Genomic DNA, 14,864 nt, shown 5'->3' with positions numbered 1-14,864 from the left:
CTGCCATCCAGGATCTTTTTTTTTCTTCAGTGGAAAATAAATTGTTTTCTTAAACATAAATAAACCCCCTATGCAATTCTGACAGTGGTGTCATTTTTGTTTAATGTAGAACCTCTTTAATACATTTTATCAGTTTTTTGAAGGTCCCAGAGTGGAGACGGAACTCTCAGACTCGAATACGGGACTTGAGACTCGAATCGGACTCGAACTCTGGGGACTTGAGACTCGACTCGGACTCGAACTCTGGTAAAGGTGACTCGACTTGGACTCGACTCGGACTCTTCTTTGGTGACTCGGACTTGGACTCGGACTCGAACACTGGGACTCGAGACTCGACTCGGACTCGAGAGTTGGTGACTCGACTACAACACTGCCGTACATACATCATCAGTCAGCCATGGTTGGTTAGGTAGGATGTCTTCTGATTCAAGTGAAATAGACTGTGCTGGATAGATTGTCTGTAGGTCCTTAACTGTTATTATACAGTTGTCAATTTGCACAAGGTCAGACGCATCATTTTGCACAGTGGAGTACAATTCAGTAAGCTTAGCCTACAAGCAAATAATAACATGTATAATGATAATACAATTATTATTACAATTTGAAACTAAAAATATATTTGTGCTAAAACAAAAGTCAATACTTGCAACAAACCTTGTTTTCCTTCAAGATGGGGAAAAGTGATGTGCTAAAGCGTTGTCCTTCCTCTGAGATTAATTCTTTCTTTTTTCCTTTGATACACTCAGGATTCTGCAATGTTGAGTGAGTGCCTCTATCTGTAACAATACACACCGGATACATTAGAATTTACACAACTTAAAAGCTTAAATGCACAATTTAAAATAAGATTTCTATTAGTCTCACATGCAGTGAAGAGGCACAGTCTTCCATCTGGACCAACTTCAGCTGATCCTTGCGTCTGTCTTACCATTTTGTCCATAAATGATCTGTTAATTTGTGTGTTGTGTAAATGGAACACCAAACGAAGTGCAAACATGAAATGGACATCTTTAAGCTGACACAGGAAATATCGAGAATTGGCGAGTTCTCGATTAAGTTGTTCTGCCATGGAAGAGTTGATGAGTCCAGTAAGTTCTGGGACAAGGTCAAGGCTTCTCAGTTTCTCTTTTTCCTGTTTTTGATTACGCTGATGAAAGCGGTCATACAAAGAAAATCTATCTGAGGTTCCAGTGATGGGGTGAGGTTTGTCTAGTGATTCTGTGGCACCATCATTTTCACTGTGGACACGTCCACCTTCCTTCATGGTTTTTACCCATTGTAAATTCACGACAAGCACCTTGGCTGAGGCCTTGGCCACATTTTCAGCAGTGGCTTCACAGAGTCGGCTATCAAAAGGTCTGAAAAATGCCTGCCGAGTTCTGTTATTTGCATGCCTTGCAACACGTCCAGCCACATCTGAAATATATATGGTTGGTGGAGTTTTTAAACTCAGAAGCGCATCGACGTGGTCCCTTGCTGACTCTTGCCACCAAAGAGGGGAACAACAATACACGACAGCATGTGGGCAGCCAACATGAAGGACGCCACCTAAAAAATAATTGACAAAAGCTAATACATTTCTCCTTCAATGTACAACATACAAAATTACATAGTTGCCATACCTCCAGTTTTCTGTAGTTTAATGAACATTTTAGGGTAAACGTCTTTGTAAAGAAGTAGCTCCTCCAAGCGATTAATTATGTCAGAGGCAGAGCCAGCAGCAGATACTCCAAGCTGTGCACATGCTGCCAGCAGCTCGTTTTTGGACGGCATGAAGAAGAAATGTAAAACTTATTTTTTACTTCAAAATAACATGTTTAAAAGAAATAAATATGGAGGAAAAATACCTTTTTTGATTCAATCAGTTTTAGTACTGTGTCTTCAACAGCATGTGAATGTACAGGAGGGGACTTGTCACTTAGACGGTCTGAAAACCCTTTGAGGATCTCTGTTTTTGGAACAACTGTTCCAGCTCTGCAGGATGATCCAAGCCAGGGGGCAAAAGATGAATAGGATAGGTCACTGGAGAAAGGGTTTCTCTCCTTTGTTTCTATGATATAGGGAGAAGGGCCACATTATTTATCTTGTCATTTCTGTAGTATTTTAATGAAAATTCATTTGATCATAACATACACCATAAATCAATGTTTGTTCGTGTGTTTTTTTTTTTTTTACCATAACAGAAACCAACACAAATTAGCTCCTTTTCTAATGAAGACCATCTCTCATCGACATTGACACTGAGGTCACTTTGTTCAACATTCTCAGTACAAGGCCTCTTCAGGAGATTGACTAGTAAGAAAAAAATACAAATTTGAAAATTGGCTATCATTATTTCCCTATTTAATTCTAATGTACTTATTATTAGTAGCATGTAATTTCAATAAATAACTTACCAGGTAGATCAAAAGCCACCTTCCAATTGCTGTCTGCAATTAAAATAGGTGGCTCATGGCCACAACGAATGCAAGAAAAGTCATAAGTAAATCTGGTCATTGCCCAGAAATGAAAAAAGGCTTTCCTCAGGGTATTGTGGTGAATTGTTACTGCAAGGAGGTCCTCCAGCACTGACAGAAATCGTCCAATGGCTGTGTTTGTCTTCAAAGTGTGTTTAAAAAAAAGAGAGAGACATTTTTGAGATACTGTACATAACAACTGCAAAATGTTAATAATTTTTAAATCAGTTTTAATAAATAATAGTAATTAATTCATTAATAAAAAATTGTATTAATTAATAATTGTAAACATTTTTATAACTATTACTTTTAATTAAGAATTTCAAACATTTTAATACATAAACCAAATTAATTAATTAATTGTATACATTTTTAATGAATCTTTTCCTTACCTTTATAGCAGATGTCATCATTGCACAAAGACGAGTTGTCAAAATAATACTGTTGTTAAAATTGTGAAATCCTGCAGTGTACTCTTGAAACCTGACTGGTGTTTTGCAGATCGGGCAATTCTTTACACACACTGCAACACCTTTATTAGAAGAGAGGGAAAAAAGCATGTTTGTGGGTGGTATTTGGCACATTTACTAATGTTTGTCTTCATTTAATGTACAAACCTTTCTTCACTGAAGATATGTCATAAACTGATGCATTCCTTGTGACAACCACAGGTTCTGTGAGACCTGGTGGGGTTGGCCCAGGGCAATAAGGACATGTTTGCTCTGTGGGCTCAAACCTTTTCGGGATCTGACTTGCCTGAGTCCTTAATTCTTGTGGCAAATTTTCTGGAATTCGTTTTTTTTTCCCAGAGATAGTTGGTCATTGCAACCAATTGGTGCTTCTTCAATCCTTCTCCTACAACACCAACTCCAATCTCTTCATTTTCAGAGGGGTCCCCTGACAAGTCACTGTCTGTTCTAGAACTCTCTTTTACTAAATCTTCTCTTTCTTGGTAGAGCCACCACATTGCCATATAGATATGGAGACATCTATACTATTTCTTTGTGGCTTTACAAAGGCAATACCAGTGCCCTATCAATTTGTCAAATGACACTCTCGTCCGTCCAAAGAGGCACCATCTTTCCTTCCTTCCTGAATAAACTGAAAAGTATACAAATCTTCCTGAATATTCATGTTTCTCATAGAAAATTGGAAAGACTGAGCAGATCCCCTTTTCTGATGCTGAATTGTTGTGTTCTATGCACTCTGTCATTCTGGTGGTGGAAATCAATCCTTTTTCTTGCATATTATTTATGCATTCCTCTTTCAGAGGTTCAGGAGGAATGTATGGTGGAGCAGAAGAAACTCTAATCAAATGCTCACACTCCGCTCCAGGCTTGCCACTAAGTTTGGCCAGAGTCATGAACTCCCTGCACTCTGCTACTTCGCAGGCAATTACTTGAGAGGTGGTGCTTTTCTGGACATGTATTGGAACTCTTTGGCCTCTACTATTTTTTGCTGTTATGAAGACACCTTGCTCTACATCAACACAGTACACAGGCTCTAATGTAGCATGGAAGTCTTTTTCATGTCTTCGAAGACTCCCTGCTGTGGCAAAAGATGATGAGCAGTGTGTACACAGAAATTCCTGGACCACAGGAGCACTCTCTGCTTTTTCATCAGTTTTCTTATGCTCACCTAAAAAACATTACAGGAGCAGTTTCAGAAAACCAAGACTAAGCCATATCTGTGAACAATAGTTTGAGTATTATGAAAACATGTTGTAATGTATCCTTGAAATACCAATAAACAAAGAAAGCTATGCAAACATACAAGAAACAAGTGCATACTTTTTTTTGACAAGTCTTTAAAAGGTGTTACCATGCAACCTGCAAAACATGTATATTAAGTTAGTGAAAAAATGTATTTTAGTAGGTAATTTGTTTGGTAATAGCATGAATAATAATTAAGTAATAGCGTAACTCCTACCATGTTTCTGCAGGTGGTCTTCATAGGCATTTCGCCTCTGTAAAATCCTGTCACACTTAAAACAATGCCAGTGACTTCTTTTTAATTTGTCGATTTTGGTGCAAAAGCATGGTACTGTGAAAAGAACTGTTTGGAAGAACAAGTAAAAACTAGTGGTGGGCCGTTATCGGCGTTAACGTGCTGCGTTAACGTGAGACTCATATCGCGCGATAAAAAAAATATCGCCGTTAATCTATTCTCAAAGTTGGGTTGGGAGCTGGGTCTAAACTACGCAAGATATGATGACTTTCACCTTGATAGTTTAGCGCGGATGACGTATATCTAGTTGAATTGCAATGTAGGGGGCGAGAACGAGTCTTCAACTTCTGTGAAATTACCACATCAAATGAGACGCGCAGACATGGATGCAGTTATGAAGCCGCTTCAGGGCAGGTGCGTGCGTTGCTAGACCCTTTTTACTGGGGCACGTGCCCCAGTGAAAATCTGCTGTGCCTGTGCCCCAGTAAAATCTCAAGTTTGAGTTATAATTTACTTTGATAATCCCGAAATAAAGACATTAAACTATATGCAACAACTGAATTGACGCTTCTAAAAGCAACGCAGTTTATTGGAAGACTATGCACGCAGATAGGCTATCCATACCCGCGCGCCTGTATATTTTACTGGAACGCGCACGTCGTACAGCCTTTTGCGCAGAAGTACTTGGTTACACAAGTTTGTATAGTTAATTGTGTTGTAAATGCAATTGTCAAGCAGTTTGTAATGCATTTTGGAAACAGGAGATGAGCGCCTGGTCTAATGCGCCACCTGGCTTGAGAAACCCGTTCTCAAAGACTTACTTTTAGTCATTATTTGGGTAGCACACATATTCTGAATGCCTTCAGAAGAATTCAAATTAGCCATTTTAATCTAGATTAATCTAGATTAATTTCAAGATTTAATCTAGATTAATCTAGATTAAAAAAATTAATCTATGCCCACCACTAGTAAAAACTATAAAATACAACTAATAACTTAATGAATAAAATATGTTACAAAACCAACACGTTCTCACCAAAATCACCATCTTTAAAGTGCACAGCATATTTATAATGCCTCTTTTCCAGGTGGTCTTCAGACCCAATCACTGTCTGTCTGCATAGTTCGCAGTTTTTTCCTTCATTTGCCTTAATTAAATCCAACTGGTCTTTGAATGTTTGAGGACCTAAGGAGACAAAAATACAACACTGTACCTAATTATAATGTAAAATTATGTAATCTTTCCATTTATCCATATTTGTGCGATTATAACAATTACAGAGCACTTGTAATAACAATTACAATACAACAAATATATTATAATTACAAATATATTACGTTTGTATATAGTTCATTAAGTTCACTACAGGTATACAAAATCATACTATTTTAAAAATACTAACACGTCAACACTTTAGTAGGCCCACCGTCTATTAGCCCTATAATAACACTAGTCTACACTGAAAAAAATGATTCATTGAATTTACTCAATTTTTTTAAGGTAAGTGGTTGCAATCAATTGATTTGATCTAAATTTAAACAAACACATTTATTTGGATTTAAACAATTTTATTTAGTTAACTTAGTATTAAAAAAATGAGTAATTTCAGCCCAATTTAAATATGCTACTTCCTCTTAATTTATTTAATTGTTTCTGAAGAAAAAATATTCATTGAATTTACTCAAATTTTTTAAGGTAAGTGGTTGCAATCAATTTATTTTAGCTACATTTAAATAATCACATTTTGTTGACTAAATTTCAAAATTGTTTTAATCACTTACCTTAAAAAAATCCTTTTCTTAAGGAGAGGTTCTTAAATGGCTTTTCAAATACACACAACAAGTTTAATGTTTTGAATTTATTTTTAATGTCATCAAATGTAAATTCAGTAACAGTTTCTTTGTATATACAACAAGTGTTTGGAAGACAAGTGCTTACTTAATGTTGCACATTCACAAAATAAAAATGAACAGAAATTCACAGGTGAAAGAGGCCACATTGTTGAGTGCGGACTTGGAATTGCAAAATTAATAAAAATATGTGGAAACAGGCAACAGTATATAGTGATTAAACAGTATATTGTATTTTTTCAATAGTGAATAAAACAATAGTGCTAAAACTGTTCATATGTCATGCAACAAACTGCAATTTGTAATGGATTTTACAGGTATGCCCATGGTGATGTGTTGTGGGTCTTTCAAGGAGTCATCTCTTTGATTGTCCTATATTTAAATAAAAAGAAACTGTTATTAGTAGGGTTGGGTATCAACTGATATTTACCAGCCAATATGCACAAAAACAAATCAGTATGTCATCATAAACAGCTGTTTTTTTTTAAGTTAAAGTGAAAGGAAGCAGATGAGAAAGAAAACTGACAAATCTATTTGTATATCTCCCACATGTTGTTCCTAATCTGCAAATGGAACACAAATTCAGATATTTTTAATGAGATCTGTGAGCTTTCTAACCCTGCATAGTCAGCAACGCAACTCAACTGAAATGTTCTTAGGCCAAGAAACACATTAAAGATATTGGTAAAATAGTCCATGTGACATCAGTGGTTCAACAGTAATTTCATGAAGCTACGAGAATACTTGTGCGCAAAGAAAACAAAAATACAGACTCCTCCGCGCCACCGTCTGCCATTCATGAGAGTACCATGACACAAGTGTTTGGTGTTGCTGACATGAACATGCATGGGCTGAACCATGTTTATAAACAAAGAAAAACACACGCATATGTCATTGTAGTCTTGACAATGGAGGCAGGAAGAAGAATTGTTGAATAAAGTTATTTTTGTTTTCTTTGCACATTAAAATTATTCTTTAGCTCTGTAAAGATACGGTGGAACCACTGATGTCACATAAATGGTTACACTTATGTCCTTAGTACGTTTTTGGGCCAGTTATATTGTTGCCTATGCAAGTCCAGAAACCTCTCAGATTTCATAAAAAAAAAAAATTTAAATTTTTTTTGGTTCTGAAGATAAACTAAGGTCTTCTGGGTTTGGAAAGACATGAGGGTGAGTAATTAACGACAGAATTTTCATTTTTTGGGCAACTATAACCCTTTTAGTATTTGAAATTTAAGTAGAATTTAAATTCAAGCAGAGACATTTTTGTCTGGACACTGTATTTGACATCACTGTGTTAAATAATAATACATATGGGAAAGGAAAAGACACTTGATAAATGAATACATACCTCCTGTAAAATGCCGAAATATTTGACCATTTTCCTCCCAGTAAGACCTCCTTTCTGGAAAACAGCAGTGATCTGTGGAACATAACATATTACATTATATGATATATTTCATTAAAGTCAACTGTTTATTGTAAAATGCTTTAATACTTACTGTGCATATTGCTGGAATAATACAACTTCACGAAAGTGGCGAACCTGGAAACTTCCTTTGGCATCAAGGAAATGGTATGTGTCCTAGTCACAGGAACATGCAGAGAGTCCCTCAAATGAAAGTAAAAACACAATAATTATTATTGCTAGTTTAAAACAGTTTACATGCTGCACCATTAAAGCTAGCAAAAAGGGGCATGTTCACATGATTACAATTGTGAATACTAAAAACATTCAGAAATCCAATGTTATATTGTGAGATTTACTGATAGGAACTAACTGGAAATTCCCCTCATAACTTCATGCCTTCGTCCATATTTTTGATTTCCCGTAACTTTCTATTACAAGGCATAGTTATTTGGATACGCAGTTAAGGATACGATCTGCCCACCATTGCTTTAAATGCAATAGTTGCCACAGAAGTTAATAATTTTTTTTCGGTATCACGCAAGCACTACCTTACCTTCAGCCAAAACAAACTGCTCTTGAACAAACAAGTTAAGGACATTAGATGACCCGTCCAAAAGGATTTAACGATATATGTCATGTTTAACCACATTAGAAGCCGGCAGATTCCCGAAGGACTGGCTGTGGTAACGTTGTAACTTAGGCGGGAACACCAATAACGTTGCCGGCCTGAGCATCTCCGAAAGCGCTTAAGCATTTAAATAGACGCTATCCTTTCAAATAAACGGCGTATTTTAGGCTTATACAACTACATTTTCATACAAAAATATCTTAAAAGTACATTCTGTCACATAAAAAAGTATTATTTGTGTTATTTGTGTAAGTTATATGTGACCATCCGTTGGTCGCTGTGGAATTTCTCCCAAAGACTCATTTTGCAGATATTATTTATACAGCGAACAAACTATTTACTGTAATAAACAGTGCTACACTACATTATTACTCACATAAATATTACTCACCGTGTAAATCGACCGAATGATGAAAACTCCGGGTCCGGAATGAAAAGTTCCCACCGTGAACCTGACTGAGTCGTGACTGGAAACTCCTTTTGGCGCCAGGGAGAATGTGCATTTGTGCGCATGCGCAGAAAGTTTACTTAATATTTTCTAACTGAATTTAATTAATTCACATGGCTTGGATTTAAAACACATGTAATTCGCTTAAAACCAATTAATACTTATTAATTAAAATCAAAAACTAAATTTTTATTATTTAAACTAGCGAAATTGAAACATGCTTAATTTAATTGGGGCCATAATCATTTTTTTCAGTGTATATTAGGTTAGGACAACTGCAATTTTTACATTTTGTTGTAAAGCAACGGACTTAGGCATCAGTTATTTGAATATATCGACATGTTTATCCCAACGTTTAACACTGTATTGACTAGGCTTACGTTAACCCTAATAAGCGACGACAAAAAAACCAAACACACTTACCATTCATATTTGACCACAACTGTACATTATATGTTTGGTTTTTGGTACCACCCGTAAATCTTCCTCATCATCCAAGAATCTTCGTCACCATCCGAAAATCTTTCTATTGTAACTTTTTATTCACGTGCAGTCGTGCACTGACTGACCAATAATGCACTTAGTTATACTGCCACCAACCAGCATGCGTGCAGCGTGCACATGCCACTCAAATAAAATATGCCACAAACTGACATGTTTAAAAAAAAGTTACTTGACTTGTAATTACGTTTCATTTACTTTAAAAAAATATATAAATAAACGCACACGTCACATTTACAGTCGCATCCGATACTGTAATCTTTGATTTTGGTACCGACATCTAGTTGGCCAGCTACGGCTTTAATATATAAAAAAAAAGAAAATAAATTACACACACACACACACACACACACACACACACATATATATATATATATATATATATATATATATATATATATATATATATATATATATGCAATAAGAAATGAAACAATTTTACAACATGTGATGTTTTATTAACGTATTTCACAAAACATTCAAGCAAACAAATAAGGGACACAAGAAGAAGCACATGAAGAAGCCTACGTTGTAATACAACTAAACTCTGCCATGTTATTAATATGCTGGACAGAAACTGAAACTGTCATCAATTAAATACCTTACATGAATGTGTTTCGGTCTACATTTTACATTTTACTCTGGCTGTCAGCGGCAGTGTCACTGGAGAAGCCGCAAGACAGAGTAACATTCTGCACCAATGTCACTAACACGGACACACAGGCAAATACGGTACATACAAGTGAATTCCACGATGAAAAGAATGCTATGTTTGATAGAAATGTCATAAATATAAGTTTGGCCGTTAAGTGCGTGTGTTACACGGTCTACGTTAAACTCCGGCTGAGAGCGACATTGTCACTCGCGGTGGCATGTTCCGTGACAATGACACTGACATAATGCATCGGCAGTTTGGCACATGTCACAAGTGTCACTGGCACATGCCACTCTGCGGTGACACATGTCACTGAAAACCGGAAGTGTCACTCGAGTGACAGTGACACTGACAAAATCCATCGGCACGTCACAAGTGTCACTGGCACTTGCCACTCTGCGGTGACACATGTCACTGAAAACCGGAAGTGTCACTCGATGTGCCACTGAGCAGTGGCATGTGCCAGTGGTTTCCGTGCGTCAGATGCCATGTCACTTGATGTTAATACCGCCTCTCCATTTTTGAGAAAGAAAGCCTGAATTATGATTTTATATTGCAATTCTGGCTTTATTTCTCACAATTGTGAGTTTATGTTATCCATTTTTGTGAAAGAAAGCCTGAATTATGAGTTTATATTGCAATTCTGGCTTTATTTTTCACAATTGTGAGTTTGTTATCCATTTTTGAGAATGAAAGCCTGAATTATGAGTTTATATTGCAATTCTCGCTTTATTTCTCACAATAGTGATTATATATATCACCCATTTCTGAGAAAGAAAGCCTGAATTATAAAAATTATATTGCAATTCTGGCTTTATTTCTCACAATAGTGAGTATATATCATCCATTTTTGAGAAAGAAAGCCTGAATTATGAGTTTATATTGCAATTCTGGCTTTATTGCTCACAATTGCTAGGTTATATCACCAATTTCTGAGAAAGAAAGCCTGAATTATGAGTTCATATTGCAATTCTGGCTTTATTTCTCACAATTGTGAGTATATATCATCCATTTCTGAGAAAGAAAGCCTGAATTATGAGTTTATATTGAAATTCTGGCTTTATTTCTCACAATTGTGAGTTTAAGTTATCCATTTTTGAGAAAGAAAGCCTGAATTGTGAGTTTATATTGCAATTCTGGCTTTATTTCTCACAATTGTGAGTATATATATCACCCATTTCTGAGAAAGAAAGCCTGAATTATAAAAATTATATTGCAATTCTGGCTTTATTTCTGACAATTGTGAGTATATATAATACATTTCTGAGAAAGAAAGCCTGAATTATGAGTTTATATTGCAATTCTGGCTTTATTTCTCACAATTGTGAGTTTATGTTATCCATTTTTGAGAAAGAAAGCCTGAATTATGAGTTTATATTGCAATTCTGGCTTTATTTCTCACAATAGTGAGTATATATATCTCCCATTTCTGAGAAAGAAAGCCTGAATTATAAAAATTATATTGCAATTCTGGCTTTATTTCTCACAATAGTGAGTTTATGTTATCCATTTTTGAGAAAGAAAGCCTGAATTATGAGTTTATATTGCAATTCTGGCTTCATTTCTCACAATTGTGAGTTTAAGTTATCCATTTTTGAGAAAGAAAGCCTGAATTGTGAGTTTATATTGCAATTCTGGCTTTATTTCTCACAATTGTGAGTTTAAGTTATCCATTTTTGAGAAAGAAAGCCTGAATTGTGAGTTTATATTGCAATTCTTGCTTTATTTCTCACAATTGTGAGTTTAAGTTATCCATTTCTGAGAAAGAAAGCCTGAATTATAAAAATTATATTGCAATTCTGGCTTTATTTCTCACAATTGTGAGTATATATAATCCATTTTTGAGAAAGAAAGCCGGAAATATGAGTTTAAATTGCAATTCTGGCTTTATTGCTCACAATTGTGAGTATATATCATCCATTTCTGAGAAAGAAAGCCTGAATTGTGAGTTTATATTGCAATTCTGGCTTTATTTCTCACAATTGTGAGAATATATCATCCATTTTTGAGAAAGAAAGCCTGAATTATGAGTTTATATTGCAATTCTGGCTTTATTTCTCACAATTGTGAGTTTATGTTATCCATTTTTGTGAAAGAAAGCCTGAATTATGAGTTTATATTGCAATTCTGGCTTTATTTCTCACAATTGTGAGTTTATGTTATCCATTTTTGAGAAAGAAAGCCTGAATTATGAGTTTATATTGCAATTCTGGCATTATTGCTCACAATTGCTAGGTTATATCATCCATTTCTGAGAAAGAAAGCCTGAATTATGAGTTAATATTGCAATTCTGGCTTTATTTCTCACAATTGTGAGTATATATCATCCATTTCTGAGAAAGAAAGCCTGAATTATGAGTTTATTTTACAATTCTGGCTTAATTTCTCACAATTGTGAGCATATATTACCCATTTCTGAGAAAGAAAGCCTGAATTATAAAAATTATATTGCAAATCTGGCTTTATTTCTCACAATAGTGAGTTTATGTTATCCATTTTTGAGAAAGAAAGCCTGAATTGTGAGTTAATATTGCAATTCTGGCTTTATTTCTCACAATTGTGAGTATATATCACGATTTCTAAGAAAGAAAGCCTGAATTATGAGTTTATATTGCAATTCTGGCTTTATTTTTTCACAATTGTGAGTTTAAGTTATCCATTTTTGAGAAAGAAAGCCTGAATTATGAGTTTATATTGCAATTCTGGCTTTATTTCTCACAATTCTGAGTTTAAGTTATCCATTTTTGAGAAAGAAAGCCTGAATTATGAGTTTATATTGCAATACTGGCTTTATTTCTCACAATTGTGAGTTTAAGTTATCCATTTTTGAGAAAGAAAGCCTGAATTATGAGTTTATATTGCAATTCTGGCTTTATTGCTCACAATTGCTAGGTTATATCATCCATTTCTGAGAAAGAAAGCCTACATTATGAGTTTATATTGCAATTCTGGCTTTATTTCTCACAATTGTGGGTATATATGATGCATTTCTGAGAAAGAAAGCCTGAATTATGAGTTTACTTTGCAATTCTGGCTTTATTTCTCACAATTGTGAGTTTATGTTATCCATTTTTGAGAAAGAAAGCCTGAATTATGATTTTATATTGCAATTCTGGCTTTATTTCTCACAATTGTGAGTTTGTTATCCATTTTTGAGAATGAAAGCCTGAATTATGAATTTATATTGCAATTCTCGCTTTATTTCTCACAATAGTGATTATATATATCACCCATTTCTGAGAAAGAAAGCCTGAATTATAAAAATTATATTGCAATTCTGGCTTTATTTCTCACAATAGTGAGTACATATCATCCATTTCTGAGAAAGAAAGCCTGAATTATGAGTTTATATTGCAATTCTGGCTTTATTTCTCACAATTGTGAGTTTATGTTATCCATTTTTGAGAAAGAAAGCCTGAATTATGGGTTTATATTGCAATTCTGGCTTTATTGCTCACAATTGCTAGGTTATATCACCAATTTCTGAGAAAGAAAGCCTGAATTATGAGTTCATATTGCAATTCTGGCTTTATTTCTCACAATTGTGAGTATATATCATCCATTTCTGAGAAAGAAAGCCTGAATTATGAGTTTATATTGCAATTCTGGCTTTATTTCTCACAATTGTCAGTTTAAGTTATCCATTTTTGAGAAAGGAAGCCTGAATTGTGAGTTTATATTGCAATTCTGGCTTCATTTCTCACAATTGTGAGTTTAAGTTATCCATTTTTGAGAAAGAAAGCCTGAATTGTGAGTTTATATTGCAATTCTGGCTTTATTTCTCACAATTGTGAGTATATATATCACCCATTTCTGAGAAAGAAAGCCTGAATCATAAAAATTATATTGCAATTCTGGCTTTATTTCTGACAATTGTGAGTATATATAATACATTTCTGAGAAGGAAAGCCTGAATTATGAGTTTATATTGCAATTCTGGCTTTATTTCTCACAATTGTGAGTTTATGTTATCCATTTTTGAGAAAGAAAGCCTGAATTATGAGTTTATATTGCAATTCTGGCTTTATTTCTCACAATTGTGAGTTTAAGTTATCCATTTTTGAGAAAGAAAGCCTGAATTGTGAGTTTATATTGCAATTCTGGCTTTATTGCTCACAATTGCTAGGTTATATCATCCATTTCTGAGAAAGAAAGCCTGAATTATGAGTTAATATTGCAATTCTGGCTTTATTTCTCACAATTGTGAGTATATATCATCCATTTCTGAGAAAGAAAGCCTGAATTATGAGTTTATTTTACAATTCTGGCTTAATTTCTCACAATTGTGAGCATATATCACCCATTTCTGAGAAAGAAAGCCTGAATTATAAAAATTATATTGCAAATCTGGCTTTATTTCTCACAATAGTGAGTTTATGTTATCCATTTTTGAGAAAGAAAGCCTGAATTGTGAGTTAATATTGCAATTCTGGCTTTATTTCTCACAATTGTGAGTATATATCACGATTTCTAAGAAAGAAAGCCTGAATTATGAGTTTATATTGCAATTCTGGCTTTATTTCTCACAATTGTGAGTTTAAGTTATCCATTTTTGAGAAAGAAAGCCTGAATTATGAGTTTATATTGCAATTCTGGCTTTATTTCTCACAATTCTGAGTTTAAGTTATCCATTTTTGAGAAAGAAAGCCTGAATTATGAGTTTATATTGCAATACTGGCTTTATTTCTCACAATTGTGAGTTTAAGTTATCCATTTTTGAGAAAGAAAGCCTGAATTATGAGTTTATATTGCAATTCTGGCTTTATTGCTCACAATTGCTAGGTTATATCATCCATTTCTGAGAAAGAAAGCCTACATTATGAGTTTATATTGCAAATCTGGCTTTATTTCTCACAATTGTGGATATATATGATGCATTTCTGAGAAAGAAAGCCTGAATTATGAGTTTACTTTGCAATTCTGGCTTTATTTCTCACAATTGTGAGTTTATGTTATCTATTTTTG

The 14,864-nt window shown here is 34.5% G+C and overlaps 1 long non-coding RNA gene across 1 annotated transcript; it reads right to left on the bottom strand.

The window, feature by feature from the left end:
- Positions 1–7,414: 7,414 nt before the first annotated feature.
- LOC141302375 (uncharacterized) lies at positions 7,415–8,915 on the bottom strand. The gene is made up of 3 exons (XR_012342377.1): positions 8,687–8,915; positions 7,759–7,868; positions 7,415–7,679 (listed from the first exon to the last, which is right to left on the bottom strand). It is a non-coding gene; the product is annotated as an uncharacterized lncRNA (long non-coding RNA).
- Between the last annotated feature and the right edge of the window lie 5,949 nt (positions 8,916–14,864).

Source organism: Garra rufa, unplaced genomic scaffold (assembly GCF_049309525.1).
Source record: "Garra rufa unplaced genomic scaffold, GarRuf1.0 hap1_unplaced_001, whole genome shotgun sequence".
In the NCBI taxonomy this organism is placed as follows: Eukaryota; Metazoa; Chordata; class Actinopteri; order Cypriniformes; family Cyprinidae; genus Garra; species Garra rufa.
Note: the sequence above shows the minus strand (reverse complement) of the source record. Positions and strands in the feature narration are given on the sequence as shown.